We start from the raw sequence: 18,475 nt of genomic DNA, 5'->3' as shown, positions 1-18,475 counted from the left end.
ATGCGCTACTTGCATAACAAAGGTACATGCAGAAGATCCTCACATGTCGTGGCTCACTGGAGTACAATACGACATATTCAGGAAAATACTGTTCCCGCCCGGGATCGAACCGGGGACCTTCTGCGTGTGAAGCAGACGTGATAACCGCTACACTACGGAAACTGCGGACGTGAGGAGTCCATCCCCGTTCCCTCGAAATTACCTCAGCCTGTCTCCCGTCCGCGAATGCACACGCGACGGTTCTTTTGACAGCCTGGAAACCATTACAGCCGAGGGCACAAGAAGTCTTCGGGTGCTCGAGAGTTTGTCTGCCGTAGCACCCCTAACGAGATAGCGGTTTTTCCCGCAGTCGTGATTGTAAGTCATAGCAGCAAAAGCAATCACTTTCTTAGCAGCAGGGAGTGCGAGCCCAGCGGCAGCTCTACATGAAGGTACCAATAGCCCAGGAAGGCCGCCGACCGCGGGAATTCGCGCCGCCCCCATCCCGCCAGCCTACACGAGACTTTCCAGAGCACCCTGGACCACATCGAGGGACCCAGTGCACTGAAATTATAGTCATTCGCCATGTCAGGTGGCTCGTTGGTCTAGGGGTATGATTCCTGCTTAGGGTGCAGGAGGTCCCGGGTTCAAATCCCGGACGAGCCCTAGCGTTTTGTGCAAACTGATCGCACGTGAGTGGCTGAGTCGACGCAAAATGCTCGGCGGCAGTATCAAATGAATTTCATATTTGATGTGAGCAATTGACACTCTGATCCGACGTGTGAAGGCGATTACGAAGGTTTTTGGGTACAGATGGAAGCAGATGCATGTTACTATGTCTTGTTTTTAATGATGAAAAAGTGTTTCCGCCCGGGATCGAACCGGGGACCTTCTGCGTGTTAGGCAGACGTGATAACCGCTACACCACGGAAACTACTTGTGTGCGCCTTACCTTAGAGGCAACTCGTGCTGATGTTGTCATCGTAACTAAAAAATTAAATAAATGCGCTACTTGCATAACAAAGGTACATGCAGAAGATCCTCACATGTCGTGGCTCACTGGAGTACAATACGACATATTCAGGAAAATACTGTTCCCGCCCGGGATCGAACCGGGGACCTTCTGCGTGTGAAGCAGACGTGATAACCGCTACACTACGGAAACTGCGGACGTGAGGAGTCCATCCCCGTTCCCTCGAAATTACCTCAGCCTGTCTCCCGTCCGCGAATGCACACGCGACGGTTCTTTTGACAGCCTGGAAACCATTACAGCCGAGGGCACAAGAAGTCTTCGGGTGCTCGAGAGTTTGTCTGCCGTAGCACCCCTAACGAGATAGCGGTTTTTCCCGCAGTCGTGATTGTAAGTCATAGCAGCAAAAGCAATCACTTTCTTAGCAGCAGGGAGTGCGAGCCCAGCGGCAGCTCTACATGAAGGTACCAATAGCCCAGGAAGGCCGCCGACCGCGGGAATTCGCGCCGCCCCCATCCCGCCAGCCTACACGAGACTTTCCAGAGCACCCTGGACCACATCGAGGGACCCAGTGCACTGAAATTATAGTCATTCGCCATGTCAGGTGGCTCGTTGGTCTAGGGGTATGATTCCTGCTTAGGGTGCAGGAGGTCCCGGGTTCAAATCCCGGACGAGCCCTAGCGTTTTGTGCAAACTGATCGCACGTGAGTGGCTGAGTCGACGCAAAATGCTCGGCGGCAGTATCAAATGAATTTCATATTTGATGTGAGCAATTGACACTCTGATCCGACGTGTGAAGGCGATTACGAAGGTTTTTGGGTACAGATGGAAGCAGATGCATGTTACTATGTCTTGTTTTTAATGATGAAAAAGTGTTTCCGCCCGGGATCGAACCGGGGACCTTCTGCGTGTTAGGCAGACGTGATAACCGCTACACCACGGAAACTACTTGTGTGCGCCTTACCTTAGAGGCAACTCGTGCTGATGTTGTCATCGTAACTAAAAAATTAAATAAACGCGCTACTTGCATAACAAAGGTACATGCAGAAGATCCTCACATGTCGTGGCTCACTGGAGTACAATACGACATATTCAGGAAAATACTGTTCCCGCCCGGGATCGAACCGGGGACCTTCTGCGTGTGAAGCAGACGTGATAACCGCTACACTACGGAAACTGCGGACGTGAGGAGTCCATCCCCGTTCCCTCGAAATTACCTCAGCCTGTCTCCCGTCCGCGAATGCACACGCGACGGTTCTTTTGACAGCCTGGAAACCATTACAGCCGAGGGCACAAGAAGTCTTCGGGTGCTCGAGAGTTTGTCTGCCGTAGCACCCCTAACGAGATAGCGGTTTTTCCCGCAGTCGTGATTGTAAGTCATAGCAGCAAAAGCAATCACTTTCTTAGCAGCAGGGAGTGCGAGCCCAGCGGCAGCTCTACATGAAGGTACCAATAGCCCAGGAAGGCCGCCGACCGCGGGAATTCGCGCCGCCCCCATCCCGCCAGCCTACACGAGACTTTCCAGAGCACCCTGGACCACATCGAGGGACCCAGTGCACTGAAATTATAGTCATTCGCCATGTCAGGTGGCTCGTTGGTCTAGGGGTATGATTCCTGCTTAGGGTGCAGGAGGTCCCGGGTTCAAATCCCGGACGAGCCCTAGCGTTTTGTGCAAACTGATCGCACGTGAGTGGCTGAGTCGACGCAAAATGCTCGGCGGCAGTATCAAATGAATTTCATATTTGATGTGAGCAATTGACACTCTGATCCGACGTGTGAAGGCGATTACGAAGGTTTTTGGGTACAGATGGAAGCAGATGCATGTTACTATGTCTTGTTTTTAATGATGAAAAAGTGTTTCCGCCCGGGATCGAACCGGGGACCTTCTGCGTGTTAGGCAGACGTGATAACCGCTACACCACGGAAACTACTTGTGTGCGCCTTACCTTAGAGGCAACTCGTGCTGATGTTGTCATCGTAACTAAAAAATTAAATAAACGCGCTACTTGCATAACAAAGGTACATGCAGAAGATCCTCACATGTCGTGGCTCACTGGAGTACAATACGACATATTCAGGAAAATACTGTTCCCGCCCGGGATCGAACCGGGGACCTTCTGCGTGTGAAGCAGACGTGATAACCGCTACACTACGGAAACTGCGGACGTGAGGAGTCCATCCCCGTTCCCTCGAAATTACCTCAGCCTGTCTCCCGTCCGCGAATGCACACGCGACGGTTCTTTTGACAGCCTGGAAACCATTACAGCCGAGGGCACAAGAAGTCTTCGGGTGCTCGAGAGTTTGTCTGCCGTAGCACCCCTAACGAGATAGCGGTTTTTCCCGCAGTCGTGATTGTAAGTCATAGCAGCAAAAGCAATCACTTTCTTAGCAGCAGGGAGTGCGAGCCCAGCGGCAGCTCTACATGAAGGTACCAATAGCCCAGGAAGGCCGCCGACCGCGGGAATTCGCGCCGCCCCCATCCCGCCAGCCTACACGAGACTTTCCAGAGCACCCTGGACCACATCGAGGGACCCAGTGCACTGAAATTATAGTCATTCGCCATGTCAGGTGGCTCGTTGGTCTAGGGGTATGATTCCTGCTTAGGGTGCAGGAGGTCCCGGGTTCAAATCCCGGACGAGCCCTAGCGTTTTGTGCAAACTGATCGCACGTGAGTGGCTGAGTCGACGCAAAATGCTCGGCGGCAGTATCAAATGAATTTCATATTTGATGTGAGCAATTGACACTCTGATCCGACGTGTGAAGGCGCTTACGAAGGTTGTTGGGTACAGATGGAAGCAGATGCATGTTACTATGTCTTGTTTTTAATGATGAAAAAGTGTTTCCGCCCGGTATCGAACCGGGGACCTTCTGCGTGTTAGGCAGACGTGATAACCGCTACACCACGGAAACTACTTGTGTGCGCCTTACCTTAGAGGCAACTCGTGCTGATGTTGTCATCGTAACTAAAAAATTAAATAAATGCGCTACTTGCATAACAAAGGTACATGCAGAAGATCCTCACATGTCGTGGCTCACTGGAGTACAATACGACATATTCAGGAAAATACTGTTCCCGCCCGGGATCGAACCGGGGACCTTCTGCGTGTGAAGCAGACGTGATAACCGCTACACTACGGAAACTGCGGACGTGAGGAGTCCATCCCCGTTCCCTCGAAATTACCTCAGCCTGTCTCCCGTCCGCGAATGCACACGCGACGGTTCTTTTGACAGCCTGGAAACCATTACAGCCGAGGGCACAAGAAGTCTTCGGGTGCTCGAGAGTTTGTCTGCCGTAGCACCCCTAACGAGATAGCGGTTTTTCCCGCAGTCGTGATTGTAAGTCATAGCAGCAAAAGCAATCACTTTCTTAGCAGCAGGGAGTGCGAGCCCAGCGGCAGCTCTACATGAAGGTACCAATAGCCCAGGAAGGCCGCCGACCGCGGGAATTCGCGCCGCCCCCATCCCGCCAGCCTACACGAGACTTTCCAGAGCACCCTGGACCACATCGAGGGACCCAGTGCACTGAAATTATAGTCATTCGCCATGTCAGGTGGCTCGTTGGTCTAGGGGTATGATTCCTGCTTAGGGTGCAGGAGGTCCCGGGTTCAAATCCCGGACGAGCCCTAGCGTTTTGTGCAAACTGATCGCACGTGAGTGGCTGAGTCGACGCAAAATGCTCGGCGGCAGTATCAAATGAATTTCATATTTGATGTGAGCAATTGACACTCTGATCCGACGTGTGAAGGCGATTACGAAGGTTTTTGGGTACAGATGGAAGCAGATGCATGTTACTATGTCTTGTTTTTAATGATGAAAAAGTGTTTCCGCCCGGGACCGAACCGGGGACCTTCTGCGTGTTAGGCAGACGTGATAACCGCTACACCACGGAAACTACTTGTATGCGCCTTACCTTAGAGGCAACTCGTGCTGATGTTGTCATCGTAACTAAAAAATTAAATAAATGCGCTACTTGCATTACAAAGGTACATGCAGAAGATCCTCACATGTCGTGGCTCACTGGAGTACAATACGACATATTCAGGAAAGTACTGTTCCCGCCCGGGATCGAACCGGGGACCTTCTGCGTGTGAAGCAGACGTGATAACCGCTACACTACGGAAACTGCGGACGTCAGCAGTCCATCCCCGTTCCCTCGAAATTACCTCAGCCTGTCTCCCGTCCGCGAATGCACACGCGACGGTTCTTTTGACAGCCTGGAAACCATTACAGCCGAGGGCACAAGAAGTCTTCGGGTGCTCGAGAGTTTGTCTGCCGTAGCACCCCTAACGAGATAGCGGTTTTTCCCGCAGTCGTGATTGTAAGTCATAGCAGCAAAAGCAATCACTTTCTTAGCAGCAGGGAGTGCGAGCCCAGCGGCAGCTCTACATGAAGGTACCAATAGCCCAGGAAGGCCGCCGACCGCGGGAATTCGCGCCGCCCCCATCCCGCCAGCCTACACGAGACTTTCCAGAGCACCCTGGACCACATCGAGGGACCCAGTGCACTGAAATTATAGTCATTCGCCATGTCAGGTGGCTCGTTGGTCTAGGGGTATGATTCCTGCTTAGGGTGCAGGAGGTCCCGGGTTCAAATCCCGGACGAGCTCTAGCGTTTTGTGCAAACTGATCGCACGTGAGTGGCTGAGTCGACGCAAAATGCTCGGCGGCAGTATCAAATGAATTTCATATTTGATGTGAGCAATTGACACTCTGATCCGACGTGTGAAGGCGATTACGAAGGTTGTTGGGTACAGATGGAAGCAGATGCATGTTACTATGTCTTGTTTTTAATGATGAAAAAGTGTTTCCGCCCGGGATCGAACCGGGGACCTTCTGCGTGTTAGGCAGACGTGATAACCGCTACACAACGGAAACTACTTGTGTGCGCCTTACCTTAGAGGCAACTCGTGCTGATGTTGTCATCGTAACTAAAAAATTAAATAAATGCGCTACTTGCATAACAAAGGTACATGCAGAAGATCCTCACATGTCGTGGCTCACTGGAGTACAATACGACATATTCAGGAAAATACTGTTCCCGCCCGGGATCGAACCGGGGACCTTCTGCGTGTGAAGCAGACGTGATAACCGCTACACTACGGAAACTGCGGACGTGAGGAGTCCATCCCCGTTCCCTCGAAATTACCTCAGCCTGTCTCCCGTCCGCGAATGCACACGCGACGGTTCTTTTGACAGCCTGGAAACCATTACAGCCGAGGGCACAAGAAGTCTTCGGGTGCTCGAGAGTTTGTCTGCCGTAGCACCCCTAACGAGATAGCGGTTTTTCCCGCAGTCGTGATTGTAAGTCATAGCAGCAAAAGCAATCACTTTCTTAGCAGCAGGGAGTGCGAGCCCAGCGGCAGCTCTACATGAAGGTACCAATAGCCCAGGAAGGCCGCCGACCGCGGGAATTCGCGCCGCCCCCATCCCGCCAGCCTACACGAGACTTTCCAGAGCACCCTGGACCACATCGAGGGACCCAGTGCACTGAAATTATAGTCATTCGCCATGTCAGGTGGCTCGTTGGTCTAGGGGTATGATTCCTGCTTAGGGTGCAGGAGGTCCCGGGTTCAAATCCCGGACGAGCCCTAGCGTTTTGTGCAAACTGATCGCACGTGAGTGGCTGAGTCGATTCAAAATGCTCGGCGGCAGTATCAAATGAATTTCATATTTGATGTGAGCAATTGACACTCTGATCCGACGTGTGAAGGCGATTACGAAGGTTTTTGGGTACAGATGGAAGCAGATGCATGTTACTATGTCTTGTTTTTAATGATGAAAAAGTGTTTCCGCCCGGGATCGAACCGGGGACCTTCTGCGTGTTAGGCAGACGTGATAACCGCTACACCACGGAAACTACTTGTGTGCGCCTTACCTTAGAGGCAACTCGTGCTGATGTTGTCATCGTAACTAAAAAATTAAATAAATGCGCTACTTGCATAACAAAGGTACATGCAGAAGATCCTCACATGTCGTGGCTCACTGGAGTACAATACGACATATTCAGGAAAATACTGTTCCCGCCCGGGATCGAACCGGGGACCTTCTGCGTGTGAAGCAGACGTGATAACCGCTACACTATGGAAACTGCGGACGTGAGGAGTCCATCCCCGTTCCCTCGAAATTACCTCAGCCTGTCTCCCGTCCGCGAATGCACACGCGACGGTTCTTTTGACAGCCTGGAAACCATTACAGCCGAGGGCACAAGAAGTCTTCGGGTGCTCGAGAGTTTGTCTGCCGTAGCACCCCTAACGAGATAGCGGTTTTTCCCGCAGTCGTGATTGTAAGTCATAGCAGCAAAAGCAATCACTTTCTTAGCAGCAGGGAGTGCGAGCCCAGCGGCAGCTCTACATGAAGGTACCAATAGCCCAGGAAGGCCGCCGACCGCGGGAATTCGCGCCGCCCCCATCCCGCCAGCCTACACGAGACTTTCCAGAGCACCCTGGACCACATCGAGGGACCCAGTGCACTGAAATTATAGTCATTCGCCATGTCAGGTGGCTCGTTGGTCTAGGGGTATGATTCCTGCTTAGGGTGCAGGAGGTCCCGGGTTCAAATCCCGGACGAGCCCTAGCGTTTTGTGCAAACTGATCGCACGTGAGTGGCTGAGTCGACGCAAAATGCTCGGCGGCAGTATCAAATGAATTTCATATTTGATGTGAGCAACTGACACTCTGATCCGACGTGTGAAGGCGATTACGAAGGTTTTTGGGTACAGATGGAAGCAGATGCATGTTACTATGTCTTGTTTTTAATGATGAAAAAGTGTTTCCGCCCGGGACCGAACCGGGGACCTTCTGCGTGTTAGGCAGACGTGATAACCGCTACACCACGGAAACTACTTGTATGCGCCTTACCTTAGAGGCAACTCGTGCTGATGTTGTCATCGTAACTAAAAAATTAAATAAATGCGCTACTTGCATTACAAAGGTACATGCAGAAGATCCTCACATGTCGTGGCTCACTGGAGTACAATACGACATATTCAGGAAAATACTGTTCCCGCCCGGGATCGAACCGGGGACCTTCTGCGTGTGAAGCAGACGTGATAACCGCTACACTACGGAAACTGCGGACGTGAGGAGTCCATCCCCGTTCCCTCGAAATTACCTCAGCCTGTCTCCCGTCCGCGAATGCACACGCGACGGTTCTTTTGACAGCCTGGAAACCATTACAGCCGAGGGCACAAGAAGTCTTCGGGTGCTCGAGAGTTTGTCTGCCGTAGCACCCCTAACGAGATAGCGGTTTTTCCCGCAGTCGTGATTGTAAGTCATAGCAGAAAAAGCAATCACTTTCTTAGCAGCAGGGAGTGCGAGCCCAGCGGCAGCTCTACATGAAGGTACCAATAGCCCAGGAAGGCCGCCGACCGCGGGAATTCGCGCCGCCCCCATCCCGCCAGCCTACACGAGACTTTCCAGAGCACCCTGGACCACATCGAGGGACCCAGTGCACTGAAATTATAGTCATTCGCCATGTCAGGTGGCTCGTTGGTCTAGGGGTATGATTCCTGCTTAGGGTGCAGGAGGTCCCGGGTTCAAATCCCGGACGAGCCCTAGCGTTTTGTGCAAACTGATCGCACGTGAGTGGCTGAGTCGACGCAAAATGCTCGGCGGCAGTATCAAATGAATTTCATATTTGATGTGAGCAACTGACACTCTGATCCGACGTGTGAAGGCGATTACGAAGGTTTTTGGGTACAGATGGAAGCAGATGCATGTTACTATGTCTTGTTTTTAATGATGAAAAAGTGTTTCCGCCCGGGACCGAACCGGGGACCTTCTGCGTGTTAGGCAGACGTGATAACCGCTACACCACGGAAACTACTTGTATGCGCCTTACCTTAGAGGCAACTCGTGCTGATGTTGTCATCGTAACTAAAAAATTAAATAAATGCGCTACTTGCATTACAAAGGTACATGCAGAAGATCCTCACATGTCGTGGCTCACTGGAGTACAATACGACATATTCAGGAAAATACTGTTCCCGCCCGGGATCGAACCGGGGACCTTCTGCGTGTGAAGCAGACGAGATAACCGCTACACTACGGAAACTGCGGACGTGAGGAGTCCATCTTCGTTCCCTCGAAATTACCTCAGCCTGTCTCCCGTCCGCGAATGCACACGCGACGGTTCTTTTGACAGCCTGGAAACCATTACAGCCGAGGGCACAAGAAGTCTTCGGGTGCTCGAGAGTTTGTCTGCCGTAGCACCCCTAACGAGATAGCGGTTTTTCCCGCAGTCGTGATTGTAAGTCATAGCAGCAAAAGCAATCACTTTCTTAGCAGCAGGGAGTGCGAGCCCAGCGGCAGCTCTACATGAAGGTACCAATAGCCCAGGAAGGCCGCCGACCGCGGGAATTCGCGCCGCCCCCATCCCGCCAGCCTACACGAGACTTTCCAGAGCACCCTGGACCACATCGAGGGACCCAGTGCACTGAAATTATAGTCAGTCGCCATGTCAGGTGGCTCGTTGGTCTAGGGGTATGATTCCTGCTTAGGGTGCAGGAGGTCCCGGGTTCAAATCCCGGACGAGCCCTAGCGTTTTGTGCAAACTGATCGCACGTGAGTGGCTGAGTCGACGCAAAATGCTCGGCGGCAGTATCAAATGAATTTCATATTTGATGTGAGCAATTGACACTCTGATCCGACGTGTGAAGGCGATTACGAAGGTTTTTGGGTACAGATGGAAGCAGATGCATGTTACTATGTCTTGTTTTTAATGATGAAAAAGTGTTTCCGCCCGGGATCGAACCGGGGACCTTCTGCGTGTTAGGCAGACGTGATAACCGCTACACCACGGAAACTACTTGTGTGCGCCTTACCTTAGAGGCAACTCGTGCTGATGTTGTCATCGTAACTAAAAAATTAAATAAATGCGCTACTTGCATAACAAAGGTACATGCAGAAGATCCTCACATGTCGTGGCTCACTGGAGTACAATACGACATATTCAGGAAAATACTGTTCCCGCCCGGGATCGAACCGGGGACCTTCTGCGTGTGAAGCAGACGTGATAACCGCTACACTACGGAAACTGCGGACGTGAGGAGTCCATCCCCGTTCCCTCGAAATTACCTCAGCCTGTCTCCCGTCCGCGAATGCACACGCGACGGTTCTTTTGACAGCCTGGAAACCATTACAGCCGAGGGCACAAGAAGTCTTCGGGTGCTCGAGAGTTTGTCTGCCGTAGCACCCCTAACGAGATAGCGGTTTTTCCCGCAGTCGTGATTGTAAGTCATAGCAGCAAAAGCAATCACTTTCTTAGCAGCAGGGAGTGCGAGCCCAGCGGCAGCTCTACATGAAGGTACCAATAGCCCAGGAAGGCCGCCGACCGCGGGAATTCGCGCCGCCCCCATCCCGCCAGCCTACACGAGACTTTCCAGAGCACCCTGGACCACATCGAGGGACCCAGTGCACTGAAATTATAGTCATTCGCCATGTCAGGTGGCTCGTTGGTCTAGGGGTATGATTCCTGCTTAGGGTGCAGGAGGTCCCGGGTTCAAATCCCGGACGAGCCCTAGCGTTTTGTGCAAACTGATCGCACGTGAGTGGCTGAGTCGACGCAAAATGCTCGGCGGCAGTATCAAATGAATTTCATATTTGATGTGAGCAATTGACACTCTGATCCGACGTGTGAAGGCGATTACGAAGGTTTTTGGGTACAGATGGAAGCAGATGCATGTTACTATGTCTTGTTTTTAATGATGAAAAAGTGTTTCCGCCCGGGATCGAACCGGGGACCTTCTGCGTGTTAGGCAGACGTGATAACCGCTACACCACGGAAACTACTTGTGTGCGCCTTACCTTAGAGGCAACTCGTGGTGATGTTGTCATCGTAACTAAAAAATTAAATAAATGCGCTACTTGCATAACAAAGGTACATGCAGAAGATCCTCACATGTCGTGGCTCACTGGAGTACAATACGACATATTCAGGAAAGTACTGTTCCCGCCCGGGATCGAACCGGGGACCTTCTGCGTGTGAAGCAGACGTGATAACCGCTACACTACGGAAACTGCGGACGTGAGGAGTCCATCCCCGTTCCCTCGAAATTACCTCAGCCTGTCTCCCGTCCGCGAATGCACACGCGACGGTTCTTTTGACAGCCTGGAAACCATTACAGCCGAGGGCACAAGAAGTCTTCGGGTGCTCGAGAGTTTGTCTGCCGTAGCACCCCTAACGAGATAGCGGTTTTTCCCGCAGTCGTGATTGTAAGTCATAGCAGCAAAAGCAATCACTTTCTTAGCAGCAGGGAGTGCGAGCCCAGCGGCAGCTCTACATGAAGGTACCAATAGCCCAGGAAGGCCGCCGACCGCGGGAATTCGCGCCGCCCCCATCCCGCCAGCCTACACGAGACTTTCCAGAGCACCCTGGACCACATCGAGGGACCCAGTGCACTGAAATTATAGTCATTCGCCATGTCAGGTGGCTCGTTGGTCTAGGGGTATGATTCCTGCTTAGGGTGCAGGAGGTCCCGGGTTCAAATCCCGGACGAGCCCTAGCGTTTTGTGCAAACTGATCGCACGTGAGTGGCTGAGTCGACGCAAAATGCTCGGCGGCAGTATCAAATGAATTTCATATTTGATGTGAGCAATTGACACTCTGATCCGACGTGTGAAGGCGATTACGAAGGTTTTTGGGTACAGATGGAAGCAGATGCATGTTACTATGTCTTGTTTTTAATGATGAAAAAGTGTTTCCGCCCGGGATCGAACCGGGGACCTTCTGCGTGTTAGGCAGACGTGATAACCGCTACACCACGGAAACTACTTGTGTGCGCCTTACCTTAGAGGCAACTCGTGCTGATGTTGTCATCGTAACTAAAAAATTAAATAAATGCGCTACTTGCATAACAAAGGTACATGCAGAAGATCCTCACATGTCGTGGCTCACTGGAGTACAATACGACATATTCAGGAAAATACTGTTCCCGCCCGGGATCGAACCGGGGACCTTCTGCGTGTGAAGCAGACGTGATAACCGCTACACTACGGAAACTGCGGACGTGAGGAGTCCATCCCCGTTACCTCGAAATTACCTCAGCCTGTCTCCCGTCCGCGAATGCACACGCGACGGTTCTTTTGACAGCCTGGAAACCATTACAGCCGAGGGCACAAGAAGTCTTCGGGTGCTCGAGAGTTTGTCTGCCGTAGCACCCCTAACGAGATAGCGGTTTTTCCCGCAGTCGTGATTGTAAGTCATAGCAGCAAAAGCAATCACTTTCTTAGCAGCAGGGAGTGCGAGCCCAGCGGCAGCTCTACATGAAGGTATCAATAGCCCAGGAAGGCCGCCGACCGCGGGAATTCGCGCCGCCCCCATCCCGCCAGCCTACACGAGACTTTCCAGAGCACCCTGGACCACATCGAGGGACCCAGTGCACTGAAATTATAGTCATTCGCCATGTCAGGTGGCTCGTTGGTCTAGGGGTATGATTCCTGCTTAGGGTGCAGGAGGTCCCGGGTTCAAATCCCGGACGAGCCCTAGCGTTTTGTGCAAACTGATCGCACGTGAGTGGCTGAGTCGACGCAAAATGCTCGGCGGCAGTATCAAATGAATTTCATATTTGATGTGAGCAATTGACACTCTGATCCGACGTGTGAAGGCGATTACGAAGGTTTTTGGGTACAGATGGAAGCAGATGCATGTTACTATGTCTTGTTTTTAATGATGAAAAAGTGTTTCCGCCCGGGATCGAACCGGGGACCTTCTGCGTGTTAGGCAGACGTGATAACCGCTACACCACGGAAACTACTTGTGTGCGCCTTACCTTAGAGGCAACTCGTGCTGATGTTGTCATCGTAACTAAAAAATTAAATAAATGCGCTACTTGCATAACAAAGGTACATGCAGAAGATCCTCACATGTCGTGGCTCACTGGAGTACAATACGACATATTCAGGAAAATACTGTTCCCGCCCGGGATCGAACCGGGGACCTTCTGCGTGTGAAGCAGACGTGATAACCGCTACACTACGGAAACTGCGGACGTGAGGAGTCCATCCCCGTTCCCTCGAAATTACCTCAGCCTGTCTCCCGTCCGCGAATGCACACGCGACGGTTCTTTTGACAGCCTGGAAACCATTACAGCCGAGGGCACAAGAAGTCTTCGGGTGCTCGAGAGTTTGTCTGCCGTAGCACCCCTAACGAGATAGCGGTTTTTCCCGCAGTCGTGATTGTAAGTCATAGCAGCAAAAGCAATCACTTTCTTAGCAGCAGGGAGTGCGAGCCCAGCGGCAGCTGTACATGAAGGTACCAATAGCCCAGGAAGGCCGCCGACCGCGGGAATTCGCGCCGCCCCCATCCCGCCAGCCTACACGAGACTTTCCAGAGCACCCTGGACCACATTGAGGGACCCAGTGCACTGAAATTATAGTCATTCGCCATGTCAGGTGGCTCGTTGGTCTAGGGGTATGATTCCTGCTTAGGGTGCAGGAGGTCCCGGGTTCAAATCCCGGACGAGCCCTAGCGTTTTGTGCAAACTGATCGCACGTGAGTGGCTGAGTCGACGCAAAATGCTCGGCGGCAGTATCAAATGAATTTCATATTTGATGTGAGCAATTGACACTCTGATCCGACGTGTGAAGGCGATTACGAAGGTTTTTGGGTACAGATGGAAGCAGATGCATGTTACTATGTCTTGTTTTTAATGATGAAAAAGTGTTTCCGCCCGGGATCGAACCGGGGACCTTCTGCGTGTTAGGCAGACGTGATAACCGCTACACCACGGAAACTACTTGTGTGCGCCTTACCTTAGAGGCAACTCGTGCTGATGTTGTCATCGTAACTAAAAAATTAAATAAATGCGCTACTTGCATAACAAAGGTACATGCAGAAGATCCTCACATGTCGTGGCTCACTGGAGTACAATACGACATATTCAGGAAAATACTGTTCCCGCCCGGGATCGAACCGGGGACCTTCTGCGTGTGAAGCAGACGTGATAACCGCTACACTACGGAAACTGCGGACGTGAGGAGTCCATCCCCGTTACCTCGAAATTACCTCAGCCTGTCTCCCGTCCGCGAATGCACACGCGACGGTTCTTTTGACAGCCTGGAAACCATTACAGCCGAGGGCACAAGAAGTCTTCGGGTGCTCGAGAGTTTGTCTGCCGTAGCACCCCTAACGAGATAGCGGTTTTTCCCGCAGTCGTGATTGTAAGTCATAGCAGCAAGAGCAATCACTTTCTTAGCAGCAGGGAGTGCGAGCCCAGCGGCAGCTGTACATGAAGGTACCAATAGCCCAGGAAGGCCGCCGACCGCGGGAATTCGCGCCGCCCCCATCCCGCCAGCCTACACGAGACTTTCCAGAGCACCCTGGACCACATCGAGGGACCCAGTGCACTGAAATTATAGTCATTCGCCATGTTAGATGGCTCGTTGGTCTAGGGGTATGATTCCTGCTTAGGGTGCAGGAGGTCCCGGGTTCAAATCCCGGACGAGCCCTAGCGTTTTGTGCAAACTGATCGCACGTGAGTGGCTGAGTCGACGCAAAATGCTCGGCGGCAGTATCAAATGAATTTCATATTTGATGTGAGCAATTGACACTCTGATCCGACGTGTGAAGGCGATTACGAAGGTTTTTGGGTACAGATGGAAGCAGATGCATGTTACTATGTCTTGTTTTTAATGATGAAAAAGTGTTTCCGCCCGGGATCGAACCGGGGACCTTCTGCGTGTTAGGCAGACGTGATAACCGCTACACCACGGAAACTACTTGTGTGCGCCTTACCTTAGAGGCAACTCGTGCTGATGTTGTCATCGTAACTAAAAAATTAAATAAATGCGCTACTTGCATAACAAAGGTACATGCAGAAGATCCTCACATGTCGTGGCTCACTGGAGTACAATACGACATATTCAGGAAAATACTGTTCCCGCCCGGGATCGAACCGGGGACCTTCTGCGTGTGAAGCAGACGTGATAACCGCTACACTACGGAAACTGCGGACGTGAGGAGTCCATCCCCGTTCCCTCGAAATTACCTCAGCCTGTCTCCCGTCCGCGAATGCACACGCGACGGTTCTTTTGACAGCCTGGAAACCATTACAGCCGAGGGCACAAGAAGTCTTCGGGTGCTCGAGAGTTTGTCTGCCGTAGCACCCCTAACGAGATAGCGGTTTTTCCCGCAGTCGTGATTGTATGTCATAGCAGCAAAAGCAATCACTTTCTTAGCAGCAGGGAGTGCGAGCCCAGCGGCAGCTCTACATGAAGGTATCAATAGCCCAGGAAGGCCGCCGACCGCGGGAATTCGCGCCGCCCCCATCCCGCCAGCCTACACGAGACTTTCCAGAGCACCCTGGACCACATCGAGGGACCCAGTGCACTGAAATTATAGTCATTCGCCATGTCAGGTGGCTCGTTGGTCTAGGGGTATGATTCCTGCTTAGGGTGCAGGAGGTCCCGGGTTCAAATCCCGGACGAGCCCTAGCGTTTTGTGCAAACTGATCGCACGTGAGTGGCTGAGTCGACGCAAAATGCTCGGCGGCAGTATCAAATGAATTTCATATTTGATGTGAGCAACTGACACTCTGATCCGACGTGTGAAGGCGATTACGAAGGTTTTTGGGTACAGATGGAAGCAGATGCATGTTACTATGTCTTGTTTTTAATGATGAAAAAGTGTTTCCGCCCGGGATCGAACCGGGGACCTTCTGCGTGTTAGGCAGACGTGATAACCGCTACACCACGGAAACTACTTGTGTGCGCCTTACCTTAGAGGCAACTCGTGCTGATGTTGTCATCGTAACTAAAAAATTAAATAAATGCGCTACTTGCATAACAAAGGTACATGCAGAAGATCCTCACATGTCGTGGCTCACTGGAGTACAATACGACATATTCAGGAAAATACTGTTCCCGCCCGGGATCGAACCGGGGACCTTCTGCGTGTGAAGCAGACGTGATAACCGCTACACTACGGAAACTGCGGACGTGAGGAGTCCATCCCCGTTCCCTCGAAATTACCTCAGCCTGTCTCCCGTCTGCGAATGCACACGCGACGGTTCTTTTGACAGCCTGGAAACCATTACAGCCGAGGGCACAAGAAGTCTTCGGGTGCTCGAGAGTTTGTCTGCCGTAGCACCCCTAACGAGATAGCGGTTTTTCCCGCAGTCGTGATTGTAAGTCATAGCAGCAAAAGCAATCACTTTCTTAGCAGCAGGGAGTGCGAGCCCAGCGGCAGCTCTACATGAAGGTATCAATAGCCCAGGAAGGCCGCCGACCGCGGGAATTCGCGCCGCCCCCATCCCGCCAGCCTACACGAGACTTTCCAGAGCACCCTGGACCACATCGAGGGACCCAGTGCACTGAAATTATAGTCATTCGCCATGTCAGGTGGCTCGTTGGTCTAGGGGTATGATTCCTGCTTAGGGTGCAGGAGGTCCCGGGTTCAAATCCCGGACGAGCCCTAGCGTTTTGTGCAAACTGATCGCACGTGAGTGGCTGAGTCGACGCAAAATGCTCGGCGGCAGTATCAAATGAATTTCATATTTGATGTGAGCAATTGACACTCTGATCCGACGTGTGAAGGCGATTACGAAGGTTTTTGGGTACAGATGGAAGCAGATGCATGTTACTATGTCTTGTTTTTAATGATGAAAAAGTGTTTCCGCCCGGGATCGAACCGGGGACCTTCTGCGAGTTAGGCAGACGTGATAACCGCTACACCACGGAAACTACTTGTGTGCGCCTTACCTTAGAGGCAACTCGTGCTGATGTTGTCATCGTAACTAAAAAATTAAATAAATGCGCTACTTGCATAACAAAGGTACATGCAGAAGATCCTCACATGTCGTGGCTCACTGGAGTACAATACGACATATTCAGGAAAATACTGTTCCCGCCCGGGATCGAACCGGGGACCTTCTGCGTGTGAAGCAGACGTGATAACCGCTACACTACGGAAACTGCGGACGTGAGGAGTCCATCCCCGTTCCCTCGAAATTACCTCAGCCTGTCTCCCGTCCGCGAATGCACACGCGACGGTTCTTTTGACAGCCTGGAAACCATTACAGCCGAGGGCACAAGAAGTCTTCGGGTGCTCGAGAGTTTGTCTGCCGTAGCACCCCTAACGAGATAGCGGTTTTTCCCGCAGTCGTGATTGTAAGTCATAGCAGCAAAAGCAATCACTTTCTTAGCAGCAGGGAGTGCGAGCCCAGCGGCAGCTGTACATGAAGGTACCAATAGCCCAGGAAGGCCGCCGACCGCGGGAATTCGCGCCGCCCCCATCCCGCCAGCCTACACGAGACTTTCCAGAGCACCCTGGACCACATCGAGGGACCCAGTGCACTGAAATTATAGTCATTCGCCATGTTAGGTGGCTCGTTGGTCTAGGGGTATGATTCCTGCTTAGGGTGCAGGAGGTCCCGGGTTCAAATCCCGGACGAGCCCTAGCGTTTTGTGCAAACTGATCGCACGTGAGTGGCTGAGTCGACGCAAAATGCTCGGCGGCAGTATCAAATGAATTTCATATTTGATGTGAGCAATTGACACTCTGATCCGACGTGTGAAGGCGATTACGAAGGTTTTTGGGTACAGATGGAAGCAGATGCATGTTACTATGTCTTGTTTTTAATGATGAAAAAGTGTTTCCGCCCGGGATCGAACCGGGGACCTTCTGCGTGTTAGGCAGACGTGATAACCGCTACACCACGGAAACTACTTGTGTGCGCCTTACCTTAGAGGCAACTCGTGCTGATGTTGTCATCGTAACTAAAAAATTAAATAAATGCGCTACTTGCATAACAAAGGTACATGCAGAAGATCCTCACATGTCGTGGCTCACTGGAGTACAATACGACATATTCAGGAAAATACTGTTCCCGCCCGGGATCGAACCGGGGACCTTCTGCGTGTGAAGCAGACGTGATAACCGCTACACTACGGAAACTGCGGACGTGAGGAGTCCATCCCCGTTCCCTCGAAATTACCTCAGCCTGTCTCCCGTCCGCGAATGCACACGCGACGGTTCTTTTGACAGCCTGGAAACCATTACAGCCGAGGGCACAAGAAGTCTTCGGGTGCTCGAGAGTTTGTCTGCCGTAGCACCCCTAACGAGATAGCGGTTTTTCCCGCAGTCGTGATTGTAAGTCATAGCAGCAAAAGCAATCACTTTCTTAGCAGCAGGGAGTGCGAGCCCAGCGGCAGCTCTACATGAAGGTATCAATAGCCCAGGAAGGCCGCCGACCGCGGGAATTCGCGCCGCCCCCATCCCGCCAGCCTACACGAGACTTTCCAGAGCACCCTGGACCACATCGAGGGACCCAGTGCACTGAAATTATAGTCATTCGCCATGTCAGGTGGCTCGTTGGTCTAGGGGTATGATTCCTGCTTAGGGTGCAGGAGGTCCCGGGTTCAAATCCCGGACGAGCCCTAGCGTTTTGTGCAAACTGATCGCACGTGAGTGGCTGAGTCGACGCAAAATGCTCGGCGGCAGTATCAAATGAATTTCATATTTGATGTGAGCAATTGACACTCTGATCCGACGTGTGAAGGCGATTACGAAGGTTTTTGGGTACAGATGGAAG

The 18,475-nt window shown here is 52.1% G+C and overlaps 56 non-coding genes across 56 annotated transcripts; 19 read left to right on the top strand and 37 right to left on the bottom strand.

Annotated features, from left to right (window-relative positions):
• Positions 1-89: 89 nt before the first annotated feature.
• On the bottom strand, positions 90-162 carry Trnav-cac (transfer RNA valine (anticodon CAC)). The gene has a single exon. It is a non-coding gene; the product is annotated as a tRNA-Val (tRNA).
• Positions 163-573: 411 nt separating this feature from the next.
• Positions 574-645, top strand: Trnap-agg (transfer RNA proline (anticodon AGG)). The gene has a single exon. It is a non-coding gene; the product is annotated as a tRNA-Pro (tRNA).
• A 195-nt stretch (positions 646-840) lies between these two features.
• Positions 841-913, bottom strand: Trnav-aac (transfer RNA valine (anticodon AAC)). The gene has a single exon. It is a non-coding gene; the product is annotated as a tRNA-Val (tRNA).
• A 158-nt stretch (positions 914-1,071) lies between these two features.
• Trnav-cac (transfer RNA valine (anticodon CAC)) lies at positions 1,072-1,144 on the bottom strand. The gene has a single exon. It is a non-coding gene; the product is annotated as a tRNA-Val (tRNA).
• A 411-nt stretch (positions 1,145-1,555) lies between these two features.
• Positions 1,556-1,627, top strand: Trnap-agg (transfer RNA proline (anticodon AGG)). Its single transcript has one exon. It is a non-coding gene; the product is annotated as a tRNA-Pro (tRNA).
• Positions 1,628-1,822: 195 nt separating this feature from the next.
• Positions 1,823-1,895, bottom strand: Trnav-aac (transfer RNA valine (anticodon AAC)). Its single transcript has one exon. It is a non-coding gene; the product is annotated as a tRNA-Val (tRNA).
• A 158-nt stretch (positions 1,896-2,053) lies between these two features.
• Trnav-cac (transfer RNA valine (anticodon CAC)) lies at positions 2,054-2,126 on the bottom strand. The gene has a single exon. It is a non-coding gene; the product is annotated as a tRNA-Val (tRNA).
• A 411-nt stretch (positions 2,127-2,537) lies between these two features.
• On the top strand, positions 2,538-2,609 carry Trnap-agg (transfer RNA proline (anticodon AGG)). Its single transcript has one exon. It is a non-coding gene; the product is annotated as a tRNA-Pro (tRNA).
• A 195-nt stretch (positions 2,610-2,804) lies between these two features.
• Trnav-aac (transfer RNA valine (anticodon AAC)) lies at positions 2,805-2,877 on the bottom strand. Its single transcript has one exon. It is a non-coding gene; the product is annotated as a tRNA-Val (tRNA).
• Positions 2,878-3,035: 158 nt separating this feature from the next.
• Trnav-cac (transfer RNA valine (anticodon CAC)) lies at positions 3,036-3,108 on the bottom strand. The gene has a single exon. It is a non-coding gene; the product is annotated as a tRNA-Val (tRNA).
• A 411-nt stretch (positions 3,109-3,519) lies between these two features.
• Trnap-agg (transfer RNA proline (anticodon AGG)) lies at positions 3,520-3,591 on the top strand. The gene has a single exon. It is a non-coding gene; the product is annotated as a tRNA-Pro (tRNA).
• A 195-nt stretch (positions 3,592-3,786) lies between these two features.
• Trnav-aac (transfer RNA valine (anticodon AAC)) lies at positions 3,787-3,859 on the bottom strand. Its single transcript has one exon. It is a non-coding gene; the product is annotated as a tRNA-Val (tRNA).
• A 158-nt stretch (positions 3,860-4,017) lies between these two features.
• Trnav-cac (transfer RNA valine (anticodon CAC)) lies at positions 4,018-4,090 on the bottom strand. Its single transcript has one exon. It is a non-coding gene; the product is annotated as a tRNA-Val (tRNA).
• Positions 4,091-4,501: 411 nt separating this feature from the next.
• On the top strand, positions 4,502-4,573 carry Trnap-agg (transfer RNA proline (anticodon AGG)). The gene has a single exon. It is a non-coding gene; the product is annotated as a tRNA-Pro (tRNA).
• Positions 4,574-4,768: 195 nt separating this feature from the next.
• Positions 4,769-4,841, bottom strand: Trnav-aac (transfer RNA valine (anticodon AAC)). The gene has a single exon. It is a non-coding gene; the product is annotated as a tRNA-Val (tRNA).
• A 158-nt stretch (positions 4,842-4,999) lies between these two features.
• Positions 5,000-5,072, bottom strand: Trnav-cac (transfer RNA valine (anticodon CAC)). The gene has a single exon. It is a non-coding gene; the product is annotated as a tRNA-Val (tRNA).
• Positions 5,073-5,483: 411 nt separating this feature from the next.
• On the top strand, positions 5,484-5,555 carry Trnap-agg (transfer RNA proline (anticodon AGG)). Its single transcript has one exon. It is a non-coding gene; the product is annotated as a tRNA-Pro (tRNA).
• Positions 5,556-5,750: 195 nt separating this feature from the next.
• Positions 5,751-5,823, bottom strand: Trnav-aac (transfer RNA valine (anticodon AAC)). Its single transcript has one exon. It is a non-coding gene; the product is annotated as a tRNA-Val (tRNA).
• Positions 5,824-5,981: 158 nt separating this feature from the next.
• On the bottom strand, positions 5,982-6,054 carry Trnav-cac (transfer RNA valine (anticodon CAC)). The gene has a single exon. It is a non-coding gene; the product is annotated as a tRNA-Val (tRNA).
• Positions 6,055-6,465: 411 nt separating this feature from the next.
• Positions 6,466-6,537, top strand: Trnap-agg (transfer RNA proline (anticodon AGG)). Its single transcript has one exon. It is a non-coding gene; the product is annotated as a tRNA-Pro (tRNA).
• Positions 6,538-6,732: 195 nt separating this feature from the next.
• Positions 6,733-6,805, bottom strand: Trnav-aac (transfer RNA valine (anticodon AAC)). Its single transcript has one exon. It is a non-coding gene; the product is annotated as a tRNA-Val (tRNA).
• Positions 6,806-6,963: 158 nt separating this feature from the next.
• Positions 6,964-7,036, bottom strand: Trnav-cac (transfer RNA valine (anticodon CAC)). Its single transcript has one exon. It is a non-coding gene; the product is annotated as a tRNA-Val (tRNA).
• Positions 7,037-7,447: 411 nt separating this feature from the next.
• On the top strand, positions 7,448-7,519 carry Trnap-agg (transfer RNA proline (anticodon AGG)). Its single transcript has one exon. It is a non-coding gene; the product is annotated as a tRNA-Pro (tRNA).
• A 195-nt stretch (positions 7,520-7,714) lies between these two features.
• Trnav-aac (transfer RNA valine (anticodon AAC)) lies at positions 7,715-7,787 on the bottom strand. The gene has a single exon. It is a non-coding gene; the product is annotated as a tRNA-Val (tRNA).
• A 158-nt stretch (positions 7,788-7,945) lies between these two features.
• Positions 7,946-8,018, bottom strand: Trnav-cac (transfer RNA valine (anticodon CAC)). Its single transcript has one exon. It is a non-coding gene; the product is annotated as a tRNA-Val (tRNA).
• A 411-nt stretch (positions 8,019-8,429) lies between these two features.
• Positions 8,430-8,501, top strand: Trnap-agg (transfer RNA proline (anticodon AGG)). Its single transcript has one exon. It is a non-coding gene; the product is annotated as a tRNA-Pro (tRNA).
• A 195-nt stretch (positions 8,502-8,696) lies between these two features.
• Positions 8,697-8,769, bottom strand: Trnav-aac (transfer RNA valine (anticodon AAC)). Its single transcript has one exon. It is a non-coding gene; the product is annotated as a tRNA-Val (tRNA).
• A 158-nt stretch (positions 8,770-8,927) lies between these two features.
• On the bottom strand, positions 8,928-9,000 carry Trnav-cac (transfer RNA valine (anticodon CAC)). The gene has a single exon. It is a non-coding gene; the product is annotated as a tRNA-Val (tRNA).
• Positions 9,001-9,411: 411 nt separating this feature from the next.
• Trnap-agg (transfer RNA proline (anticodon AGG)) lies at positions 9,412-9,483 on the top strand. The gene has a single exon. It is a non-coding gene; the product is annotated as a tRNA-Pro (tRNA).
• Positions 9,484-9,678: 195 nt separating this feature from the next.
• On the bottom strand, positions 9,679-9,751 carry Trnav-aac (transfer RNA valine (anticodon AAC)). The gene has a single exon. It is a non-coding gene; the product is annotated as a tRNA-Val (tRNA).
• Positions 9,752-9,909: 158 nt separating this feature from the next.
• Trnav-cac (transfer RNA valine (anticodon CAC)) lies at positions 9,910-9,982 on the bottom strand. The gene has a single exon. It is a non-coding gene; the product is annotated as a tRNA-Val (tRNA).
• A 411-nt stretch (positions 9,983-10,393) lies between these two features.
• On the top strand, positions 10,394-10,465 carry Trnap-agg (transfer RNA proline (anticodon AGG)). Its single transcript has one exon. It is a non-coding gene; the product is annotated as a tRNA-Pro (tRNA).
• Positions 10,466-10,660: 195 nt separating this feature from the next.
• Trnav-aac (transfer RNA valine (anticodon AAC)) lies at positions 10,661-10,733 on the bottom strand. The gene has a single exon. It is a non-coding gene; the product is annotated as a tRNA-Val (tRNA).
• Positions 10,734-10,891: 158 nt separating this feature from the next.
• On the bottom strand, positions 10,892-10,964 carry Trnav-cac (transfer RNA valine (anticodon CAC)). The gene has a single exon. It is a non-coding gene; the product is annotated as a tRNA-Val (tRNA).
• A 411-nt stretch (positions 10,965-11,375) lies between these two features.
• Trnap-agg (transfer RNA proline (anticodon AGG)) lies at positions 11,376-11,447 on the top strand. Its single transcript has one exon. It is a non-coding gene; the product is annotated as a tRNA-Pro (tRNA).
• A 195-nt stretch (positions 11,448-11,642) lies between these two features.
• Positions 11,643-11,715, bottom strand: Trnav-aac (transfer RNA valine (anticodon AAC)). Its single transcript has one exon. It is a non-coding gene; the product is annotated as a tRNA-Val (tRNA).
• A 158-nt stretch (positions 11,716-11,873) lies between these two features.
• On the bottom strand, positions 11,874-11,946 carry Trnav-cac (transfer RNA valine (anticodon CAC)). Its single transcript has one exon. It is a non-coding gene; the product is annotated as a tRNA-Val (tRNA).
• Positions 11,947-12,357: 411 nt separating this feature from the next.
• On the top strand, positions 12,358-12,429 carry Trnap-agg (transfer RNA proline (anticodon AGG)). Its single transcript has one exon. It is a non-coding gene; the product is annotated as a tRNA-Pro (tRNA).
• Positions 12,430-12,624: 195 nt separating this feature from the next.
• Trnav-aac (transfer RNA valine (anticodon AAC)) lies at positions 12,625-12,697 on the bottom strand. The gene has a single exon. It is a non-coding gene; the product is annotated as a tRNA-Val (tRNA).
• A 158-nt stretch (positions 12,698-12,855) lies between these two features.
• Trnav-cac (transfer RNA valine (anticodon CAC)) lies at positions 12,856-12,928 on the bottom strand. The gene has a single exon. It is a non-coding gene; the product is annotated as a tRNA-Val (tRNA).
• A 411-nt stretch (positions 12,929-13,339) lies between these two features.
• Trnap-agg (transfer RNA proline (anticodon AGG)) lies at positions 13,340-13,411 on the top strand. The gene has a single exon. It is a non-coding gene; the product is annotated as a tRNA-Pro (tRNA).
• A 195-nt stretch (positions 13,412-13,606) lies between these two features.
• Positions 13,607-13,679, bottom strand: Trnav-aac (transfer RNA valine (anticodon AAC)). The gene has a single exon. It is a non-coding gene; the product is annotated as a tRNA-Val (tRNA).
• A 158-nt stretch (positions 13,680-13,837) lies between these two features.
• Trnav-cac (transfer RNA valine (anticodon CAC)) lies at positions 13,838-13,910 on the bottom strand. Its single transcript has one exon. It is a non-coding gene; the product is annotated as a tRNA-Val (tRNA).
• A 411-nt stretch (positions 13,911-14,321) lies between these two features.
• Trnap-agg (transfer RNA proline (anticodon AGG)) lies at positions 14,322-14,393 on the top strand. The gene has a single exon. It is a non-coding gene; the product is annotated as a tRNA-Pro (tRNA).
• A 195-nt stretch (positions 14,394-14,588) lies between these two features.
• Trnav-aac (transfer RNA valine (anticodon AAC)) lies at positions 14,589-14,661 on the bottom strand. Its single transcript has one exon. It is a non-coding gene; the product is annotated as a tRNA-Val (tRNA).
• Positions 14,662-14,819: 158 nt separating this feature from the next.
• On the bottom strand, positions 14,820-14,892 carry Trnav-cac (transfer RNA valine (anticodon CAC)). The gene has a single exon. It is a non-coding gene; the product is annotated as a tRNA-Val (tRNA).
• A 411-nt stretch (positions 14,893-15,303) lies between these two features.
• On the top strand, positions 15,304-15,375 carry Trnap-agg (transfer RNA proline (anticodon AGG)). Its single transcript has one exon. It is a non-coding gene; the product is annotated as a tRNA-Pro (tRNA).
• A 195-nt stretch (positions 15,376-15,570) lies between these two features.
• Trnav-aac (transfer RNA valine (anticodon AAC)) lies at positions 15,571-15,643 on the bottom strand. The gene has a single exon. It is a non-coding gene; the product is annotated as a tRNA-Val (tRNA).
• A 158-nt stretch (positions 15,644-15,801) lies between these two features.
• On the bottom strand, positions 15,802-15,874 carry Trnav-cac (transfer RNA valine (anticodon CAC)). The gene has a single exon. It is a non-coding gene; the product is annotated as a tRNA-Val (tRNA).
• A 411-nt stretch (positions 15,875-16,285) lies between these two features.
• On the top strand, positions 16,286-16,357 carry Trnap-agg (transfer RNA proline (anticodon AGG)). The gene has a single exon. It is a non-coding gene; the product is annotated as a tRNA-Pro (tRNA).
• A 195-nt stretch (positions 16,358-16,552) lies between these two features.
• Trnav-aac (transfer RNA valine (anticodon AAC)) lies at positions 16,553-16,625 on the bottom strand. Its single transcript has one exon. It is a non-coding gene; the product is annotated as a tRNA-Val (tRNA).
• A 158-nt stretch (positions 16,626-16,783) lies between these two features.
• Positions 16,784-16,856, bottom strand: Trnav-cac (transfer RNA valine (anticodon CAC)). The gene has a single exon. It is a non-coding gene; the product is annotated as a tRNA-Val (tRNA).
• A 411-nt stretch (positions 16,857-17,267) lies between these two features.
• Trnap-agg (transfer RNA proline (anticodon AGG)) lies at positions 17,268-17,339 on the top strand. Its single transcript has one exon. It is a non-coding gene; the product is annotated as a tRNA-Pro (tRNA).
• Positions 17,340-17,534: 195 nt separating this feature from the next.
• Positions 17,535-17,607, bottom strand: Trnav-aac (transfer RNA valine (anticodon AAC)). The gene has a single exon. It is a non-coding gene; the product is annotated as a tRNA-Val (tRNA).
• Positions 17,608-17,765: 158 nt separating this feature from the next.
• On the bottom strand, positions 17,766-17,838 carry Trnav-cac (transfer RNA valine (anticodon CAC)). The gene has a single exon. It is a non-coding gene; the product is annotated as a tRNA-Val (tRNA).
• Positions 17,839-18,249: 411 nt separating this feature from the next.
• Positions 18,250-18,321, top strand: Trnap-agg (transfer RNA proline (anticodon AGG)). The gene has a single exon. It is a non-coding gene; the product is annotated as a tRNA-Pro (tRNA).
• Positions 18,322-18,475: the final 154 nt, after the last annotated feature.

This window comes from Schistocerca gregaria, chromosome 2 (assembly GCF_023897955.1).
Source record: "Schistocerca gregaria isolate iqSchGreg1 chromosome 2, iqSchGreg1.2, whole genome shotgun sequence".
Lineage (NCBI taxonomy): Eukaryota > Metazoa > Arthropoda > Insecta > Orthoptera > Acrididae > Schistocerca > Schistocerca gregaria.
Note: the sequence above shows the minus strand (reverse complement) of the source record. Positions and strands in the feature narration are given on the sequence as shown.